This window comes from Danio rerio, chromosome 6 (genome assembly GCF_052040795.2).
Source record: "Danio rerio strain M-AB ecotype USA chromosome 6, GRCz13ab, whole genome shotgun sequence".
Lineage (NCBI taxonomy): Eukaryota > Metazoa > Chordata > Actinopteri > Cypriniformes > Danionidae > Danio > Danio rerio.
This window is the reverse complement of record NC_141026.1, coordinates 61355584-61365000: the sequence shown is the minus strand read 5'-3', so window position 1 is coordinate 61365000 and position 9417 is coordinate 61355584. Positions and strand designations below refer to the sequence as shown.

Below are 9417 nucleotides of genomic sequence, written 5' to 3'. Positions count from 1 at the left end.
CCTCGCCATAGTAAGCTACAGCGAAAAAAGGCACTAATTTCATGATTTTACCACAAAACCTTTGTTTGTTACTAATTGTAAACCACATCTTGCTCTCTCTGCCACACACACACACACACACACGCACGCTGACACACTCTTGCATGCTCACAGAAATGTGTTGTCAATGCTTTCAATAAAATAGTCTTGCAATTTCAACACATTCAGCAATTCAAAAACTAAATCATTTCTCAGTGAGGTAAAAGCAGCACTCTTCTTAAAGCAGATGACCATACAGTTTTGCTATTAATAGAGAGATGCACTGCTGCCAAAAGCATTTTAGATGCATTTTTAATTATTTAACAGCTTGTCAATTATTGCTTATGTAAACTCTGCATGCAACCAGACAAAAAAAGCTAAATAAGCCAAAGCACGTCAAGCACTTAACATATTTATTATTATTATTATTATATTTGAATAGAATAATTTGAACACAATTAAATATAAATCAATTAATCTTTATATTTACAGCAGGGCTGTATTGGGAGCATTCGGGCAACTGCATATAATGGTTGTAGTGCGACCTGTTTTTTTTGTTTTTTGTTTTTCTAAAAACGTGGTAAAATCGCTCTTCCCTGCCGCTATATTGGTTCATATCAGCTGTCAATCACTCAAGACTTTCCGCTGTCAGATGACAGGGAGGGAGCTTTTGTGACCGCGGGGAATGCAAACGGCTGAAGAGTGAAAAGTACACTGAATCTCGATGCGTTGCATGCACAGTGTTCAGCCAAACAATCTAACGGCAATTCATAACTTTTTCATACGTTTCCACATGAGATCAGGCTGCAACAGCGCAAATGTCCGCTAAAACACCATCGCAAAAGAAGCTCGCCTTTACTGAGTTTAAACTGATGCGGCTTATAACAGAGAACAGTATTGCGCCGGTGGGCATCGGGAGAATCCTGCTCTGCCCCCCTCATATTGGGTCGGTTGACTCACATGCTTTTCCACAAACACAAAAAAATGTAATTCAGCGCGTAACAAGGCCGAGCATTAAAACGACAAGAACCGAAACCAAAACGTTTATAAGTGAGACTTTACTTCATTTCTTTTGTCCGTTCTTTCTTGAGGTGTATACTATTTTTCTGTTTAATTACTAATGACTGCTTTGCAGCTTTCAGCATTGAATTGAATGATTTATTATATTATTTCGTTTGTTTTGTAGCAGACACTATTATTTATTAAATTGACGTGCATAAAAAAAACAATAGTACAAAATAAATATTTCTTACTACAATGCTTCATTTGTGTTTGATGCAAACCATCAATTTATTTTTCATAAAGTAACAGCAGGACTTTATATAGCAGATAACTTACATTAAAGCACATTCAAGGCAGCATGATGATGAGAAATATAATTCATTATTAGTATTAATGTCATCATCGTCATCATTAATATTTTATAATTATTCAACATTCATTTTGGAAATATTGCACAAATATCGGTCATCACAGCATTAGTTAGATAATGTAGATGTTTCTGGGTTTTGTTAGTCCCAATTGATGTTGTTTTCCAATACAATAAATCCCTTAATATACAACTTATATATATAATATAAATAAATATATATTTATTTATATATATTTATTTATATTTGATAAATATAAATATATCATTCATTTTGGCGGGTGCTCCTAATTTTTTTCTGGGGCTCCTAAATATTTCAGATTGGAAGCACCGGTGCTACCAAGTAAGAAAGCTAATTTCGAGCCCTGATACAGTGTAAAATCATATGCAGTATTAATGGGTAACACTTTACAATAAGGTTGTATAAGTTGTTGCTTTTACGAACATGAATGAGTGAACAACACATCACAGTAAATACAGTTGTTCATAATTAGCTCTGTTAACTCGGTGCATTAATATTAATTTGGATGTTATTGTTTAACTGATTAATAAACACTGTAGAAGTATTGCTCATTATTAGTTCATGTTAGTAAATACAATAAAACCTTAATATAAAGTGTGAGCCAGTAAAGTTCTGAGCTTTTATAATCTTTCCAAGCACATGCATGAAAAACACAAGCACACACTGACCAGTGAAACATTGCATTTACATTGGGTTTACTCATTTTTTTTAAGGTTACTGGATGCAAACAATTTATATTTATATGCTCTACTTAATTAGTTTGCTTAAATTCATCCCGTCTACATCATTTGTAACCAGTTAGCCTTAAAGAAATGGAGTAAATCCACTGAATGATTTTTTTTCAGTGTGTAACAGTGGTCGTCCTCCGCTCTGATCATCAATGACGCCTCGCTGCTGTAGCGAATCGCCCCCGGTGTGGGTGACGAAAACGCAAGGACAGAGGAAGGGAATTCCTCATTACCTCAGCAAACACGCCGTCGTCTTTATCGACCTGCATGCAAGTGGGCAGACCGAGAGCGCTCGCAATACTGCACACACACACACACACACACCCACGACCGACTGACCCACAGCCAAGCCTGTCGCTCATCCGTCTGACACACACTGAGAAACGCAGCTCCGCATGCCAGCGTTATTGCACTGAAACAATGCTGCATGCAGGAGAACACCGTGCTCTCATTCACCTCCACCTGACGTCAGCACACATCCACAAAAGCCACGGAAACCTGCAGCTTACATGCCACTTCTCAATGAACACACACACACAGATTCACAAGCAGACATGCATTTTTAAATACAAACTTCAGCGCATCTCTAAACTCTCTGACCCATTTTCCTCTCATCTCAAAGTGACTACATTTCCCACAATGCACCTGAGGGTTTAGTCATAAGTAGAACATCTCCGACTGTGCTGTTAAGATTCTCGATAGATGCAAGACGCATAAACATCTCTTCAATAGGAGTTTTGCATGCATGCTTTTGCCTTTACACCCCACACACACACATACACACACGCACACACACACACACACAGAAAGCTTACTGTATCTGCTGATTTATCACTGGTCTCTTCTTCGCATCATTAGGTGCTTGCGGCTCTGAGGCAGCGGCGAATGCATTTCAGTGCACGCTAACAGAGAACAGACAGATCTCCACCTCTCTGCTTACTTTCCTCCCTCACTTCTGACGCCCCCCTGCTTTTTCTGAATGAAGCACAGCCCCTCTCTCTCTCTCTCTCTCTGAGATGGAGCATGCGCTCAGTTCCTCATCCTCCCTCCAGTCTCCTTCACTCATTCGCTCTCATTCGCTCTACAGTGTAAAGGCAGTAATGAGAAACTCAACACTCTTCAAAATGATGCACGTATTTCACAAACAGACAGGAATCATACACTGAAATAAAAGTAATTCAGAAAAATAGTTGCACACATTTTGTAAGGGTTAAATGTGAACAAACTAAATTTAGTCATGTCCAGCTTAATTTGTTTAAATTCAGCCCAAATAAAGTTAACAGCCACTTCAGATGCAAGAGTTCAGATGCAAAAGCTGGTAAACGCCACTCCCGCCAAAAATAAGCTAATGACATTGACCGAATGCTTTAGGCAGGTAGTACCCCACCAACAAAGATTTTTTTCTTCTCATCATCTAAATCCCAGCATCAGCGCATTCAGAAATAACAGTTCGTTGGCAAAAGCGTCTAAACACCACTTGCCTTTGACAGCAAAAGCCGCTATATTCCGAGAACCAATCAGAAGGCGCGAATCGAATCATATGTGTTCATTGTAGCAGCGCGCTGATACGCCGGCTTTATGAGGAGACTGCTTTATTCCACTTCCGATTTTAAAAGACGGAGTTTGATGAACTGGATGAACCTGTCCGACTGTCAGAGAATGGCAAATGAAAACGCCCCTTAGCTCAAAACTGTGCCGTTTACGAAAAAGAAAACACACTGCACAGTCTGAAGTCCAGCATACATTCATAATGTATTTTTTTGCGCAGTGAAGCCACTTTGAATAAGTCTGAGGCCCCGTTTACACTAATGCGTTTTATTTTAAAATGCTTAAGTTTTGCTACGGTTACACCATCCATCCACACTACGCCGGAGTTCTCAAGCGCTGAAAACGGAGCATTTTGAAAACACTGAAGAGGCCGTTTTCATTCTGAAGAGCTGCTGCTCCATCTCAGTGTGGATGAGGGAAAACGGAGACATCTGAAAACGGAGGCGGGGCTGCTGAGATTCGCTACCTGATTGGGGCTTTCGTGTCATTGCGTATCCTTCCCTTATTAGTCAAGCCTCAATCACATGACTATAACACATGACTTTAACGCTACCGGTAGACCGCAGACCAGCCTACACTGTAAACAACAACATGGACACAGAAATGGGAGCGTTGTTTGCACTATTGTCTGTTTTAGGCGGCATTGTGCAGTTATTCATTTGTTACGTTTAGTAACAACTCGTCCTCGCCGACTGTCCACAAAAACACCTTTCTTGCTTTCTTTGCCATCGCGTTTAATGTTCAACCGGCGTTTGTTGACTAACAATAACCAAATGCCGAGTGAGACGCATGCTTCCTGTTTATACTAGAACGCGCATGTCTTCCGCGAATGGTCACGATATGTTCAGAGACGCTAGGTGAAACGCTAGTGTGGACGTGGATCGTTTTTGATCTAAAACGCCGTTTTGAAACTAAAACGCACTAGTGTAAACGGGGCCTAAGGAGGATAAACAAGAGATCAAAAGCTTGAGCATGGTGAGAATGAATGAATGACAGCTTATAAAAAAAGTGTCTGAGAGGACACTAACGCCCCATTCACACGGGGGTCAGCATCAACGCTTCCCATTCACTTTGAACGGGTGACGTCAAGCATTGCTGAACTGCATTGTGGATCCATCTGCGCCGCTTCAGAGGCGTTGCTCACTGCAGAAGTTGGGACTAGCTCAACTTTTCAAGCGTTGACAGAAGCGTCAGCAAATCAGATCGCTGTATGCAGATACACCAGCAGGACAGTGGCCTATTGCTGACTGAATTTTATTGGCTGACGCTGCTATGACGATCGCGTTAGCCCCAACCTCAGACACGCCCTCTGTCAATCGTTGATGCTGAAGCCCCGTGTGAATGGGGCGTAAGTGTCGTTATTTGCTAATTTAAGCTATTTTTAAAAGATAAATACAATGTATAAAACTATACATTATTTATAGTACTTCATATTACCTATATGCTTGATATATAATTTATGCTTGATATATTATATTATTTTATACCTAGGCCCACTTGCGCGTACAGAATTCTGCAGATTTATTAATTCTGTTCATTTACATGAGTAAATGTGTGTAAATCTATATTTACTGTTTTTTTACTTAATTTCACTAATATTATTGACTGATGTGAAAATATTCATCTGATTTATGTAGTAAAGTTTGTACAGTCATATTTTCTGTCTCTTACTAGATATATTATGACAAACTTGCTTTATTTACCAAATAAAGTGCATCTAATTGGATTTGCATTTTAAACAATAAATAAAAGTTAAAAAGAGATTACTTTTTATTTCATATATTAAGGTTTTAGTAATGAAAATAATTCCGCAGAAATCCACAGATTTTTACCAAAATTCTCCGCAGAACTAGCAAAAAACGTCAGCAGATTCCGTCTGGCCCTACCTATATGCTGGCTTTTTATATTAATGGACAAAGCAAATATTGACGCTTCACTATGTTTTACACTACATTTTTTGAATCCACCAAGCTTAGCTTTACAATGTTTACATTGCTCAACTTACAATAAATCTAAATCCCAAATATCAGAAATGACAACAGATTGTTCAGATTTAATTTAATCAATAACATAAAGTTGACTTCATGCACTTGACAGATTTCATTAATTAATTATCATTATAGTGACTGGTTTATCAGGGGCTACCACAGATGAATGAACCGCCACTTACTTAACAGAGTTTTGTATTTTTAATTTCAGGTGGTTGAGTAATGTGTTTTATGCTTGATAAAATAATCTCTATTTGCATCTTTAGTGATTTTCAGCTTGTCCTGATAGGTGGATTTGCATAAAAAAATAAATAAATAAAAAATAAGCAGAAGTGGATTTAGCTGGTTTTGACGCAAAAGAAAATCTCCCTTTTTAAAAACGAAAAAGAAAAAGAATTGTCTAAAGTAAAAAAAAAATTAAAAGGTATTTTATTTAACAGGTAATCACCTTTTTATCTACAAAATTAAACTTCTGAACCTAATCAGAGGAGCCTGATAGAAAATGCTTATTTACAAGAAAAGAGGTCTGATGGATTTAGAGGGTTTTGCATCTGAACTCTTCATTCATAAAGAATCATCTTTGAATATTTTTTTTTTCAGTGAACATGTCAAAAAGTCATGACAGCAAATGTTTTTTTTACACTCTAAAAATTATTTTTGCAGCTTCTTCAAAACTACGTTTTTTAAAATTTAAAAAGCCAATTCAGCCTTCATGATTTTAGCCCCTATTTTGACTCGCCGTCAGGTTGAGAAATCGCACAGGCAAACCAGTGCTCGTTCATGTGATTAACAATCATACAGTGTGAACTATCAAAGAGTCACACCCAGAAGAAACCCCTACCAACACAAGGAGAACATGCAAACTCCACACAGAAACGCCATCTGACCTAGCCGAGGCTCGAACCAGCAACCTACTTGCTGTGAGGTGATCATGCGATTCACTCTGCCACCGTGACGCCAACATTCAGTTTAATTGAAGAATAAAATAAACTATTATTGCTCAAAACAATCTTGATCATCTAATTTTGTTTTGTGCCAAGTACCTGCATCATAAGCCGGATAGAGTACATACAGTTTTCATAGAATAAACTCTTCAGTCTTATATTACAGTAGTCTGCTTCCGATATACCTGTAATAATGATTAGCCTCCTGGATCTACTTTATCTCTAACATAACACACCCTGGACCGATCAGAATCAATTATTTCAGATACCAGTGTAATAATTTAGCTCAGATCTGGTGTGAAATCTGCCAATCAAAGCCAAAACAGCAGAAAATGAGCATCATAGTAAGCGTGCTGTCAAGTATCTTGCTCAGCGTAGCTCTTCATTTCAGATCAATAGAAACTGGAGATGTGCGTGTGTGTTTGTGCCGTCCATCTCTGTTGATTGGACGATCCATCTCAAGCAATAGGATAGACATTACTGTTGGAAACTAATTTGTGGTCATGTATCATCCTGTATAGGGCTGCACGATTAATCAAAAAAAGATCACAATCTCGATTCGACCCGACACACGATCTTAATTCAGCGTTTCTACGATTCAGCCAATTATATTTTTACGGTCAGGAGAAAAGCTTAAAGGCGGCCGCACAGGTCCTCACAGGAACTTGAACACCTTCAAATGGCGTTAAAAGTGTCACATACTGCATTTATAAGGTATAATTCACCCAGAAATGTCATTTCTGTCTCATGTAATGATTTATTTGTGCGCGCAAAATAACACGTGAGCTAACCACGAGCTACCGAGAGCGCGCACGTGCACGTAGCCAATGACGCCTACTTTAGTGAACAGAACCTGCATATGCTGTGAATAACAAGTTATAAAGTTTGAGAGCCGCGCTGAAAGAATTATTTGCACGTGTGTGTGTCTGTGTGTGTGTGTGTGTGTGTGTGTGTGTGTGTGTGTGTGTGTGTGTGTGTGTGTGTGTGTGTGTGTGTGTGTGTGTGTGTGTGTGTGTTTTATCACAGTGACGGCAGACATGAGCCGCATTGGGAGGTGAAAATAAAACTTGTGCGCACATCATTTAAATCAGTGGTTCTCAAACTGTGGTACATATACCACAAGTGGTACGCAGGCTTCCTTCTACACTGTAAAAAATGATTTGTTGTTTTGACTTAAAAAAGTGAGTTACCCGGTTGCCTTAAAATTGTGAGTTTATTGTAATTAGAAATGTAAGTTATAATAACTTGAGTGATTTTGTTGTTTCAACTAATTTTTGTGTACAACTAACTATTTTGTGTTGTATCAACTTATTCAAGCAGTTTAAGTTGACTTACAAAAGTAAGTACACTCAACTTTAGCGTAAAATTGTTGAGTGAACTAACTTTCTTTAGTCAACTTAATCTATTTGATTGCTTGAAGAAGTTGATACAACCTCATTCCAAGTTATATCAACAAACGATTTGTCAGTTTTCTTTTAACATTTTAAGAAGAGTACCATTTTTAATTAACTTTTAAAATTACATTTTAATTTAAACGTTGACGTTTTATTTGAAAAAAAAATTTAACTGTAAGTGTGTTATTGTTCAAACTATTTATTACGTTTAAAGTGTCTGACAATAATAAATATTCATAATAATAAGAATTAATCTGCCACGTTTGTGAACTGTGCAGACTTGTAGCTGCTTAATTAGGCCTACCATCTATTTCAATACCAGTCATTATGGTGGTACTTGGAGACAATTTTTTCTGAGGTGGTACTTGGTGAAAAAAGTTTGAGAACCACTGATTTAAATGATCATAACGCATTTTACAGTTATGATTACGACAAGCATTTGATGTGCTTTTTTCTTTCATAGCTAACTCAGTGTTGTGCATGAAAATAAATGTTTTATAGTGTCAGTACAGCTACTCTAGCTTATATAATGTTGAATATAATGCAAAAATGTCTGTGAATGCAAAAAGTTTACCAGTGAAAACAAACGGTCTAATAATGTTGTCAATGACAGATGACAAGCACATGTCTTAAACATAATAATTGAACTTTAAAATTATGAATAGTTGTATTCTGATGTCATCATTTTACTGTGAATTAACAAACAGGACATATTGATAGTCTGTTCAAGTCCACCATAATGACTGTACAACATTGAGCATTTTAAGCAACAGTAGAGCTACACATAGGCCTAATATTATTAGTGTTGTTTTACCATATCATCATCTTAGAATTATAAGGTTCTATCTGACATTTCTGTCAAAATTGAGTTACTGACGAATTCTTATTAAATGACAACTTATTGTTTACATTTTAAGACTTTAAAAAAAAATGTTGCACACATATTGTTTGCTGTATGGATTGCAAAAACTTTAAAGCTCAATATCTCAAAATCATTCAGAACGCAGACAACCTTATAATTCCAAGGTGATGATATGTTTGAGAATTAACAATAATAATAGCCTACTCATATTAACTTTATTTTATTTAACTTATCGAAAGAATCGTGAGAAAGAATCGCGATATCAATTAAGCAAAAAAAATAAATCTTGATTCACATTTTAGCCAGAATCCTGCAGCCCTAATCCAGTAGATAACAGGGATGTAACGGTATCAGAATTTCACGGTACAATTTCATGGTACCTCGGTATGAATGGCACGGTACGGTTTTTATTGAATAATTTACACGAAACACAAAACTAATGAAAAGACTCGAAAAAAGTGCTAAAAGTGTTTATTTACCTTAGCACTGAACATATCAATGACATACAAATCAGCCATCTATCTGTAAGCTTCCAAACAGGAAC

At 37.2% G+C, this 9417-nt stretch overlaps 1 protein-coding gene across 15 annotated transcripts in view; it reads right to left on the bottom strand.

The window, feature by feature from the left end:
- Positions 1-9417, bottom strand: part of r3hdm2 (R3H domain containing 2) — a 117066-nt gene that overhangs the window by 90339 nt on the left and 17310 nt on the right. For 2 of the 15 annotated variants that reach the window (XM_087258153.1, XM_087258157.1), the window contains exon 1: positions 2953-3094. The exons of the other annotated variants lie outside the window; for them this stretch is intronic. The gene's annotated coding sequence lies outside the window, so the exon portion shown is untranslated. Of the gene's footprint in view, positions 1-2952; positions 3095-9417 lie in introns of those variants that run through there. 15 annotated transcript variants of the gene reach the window in all.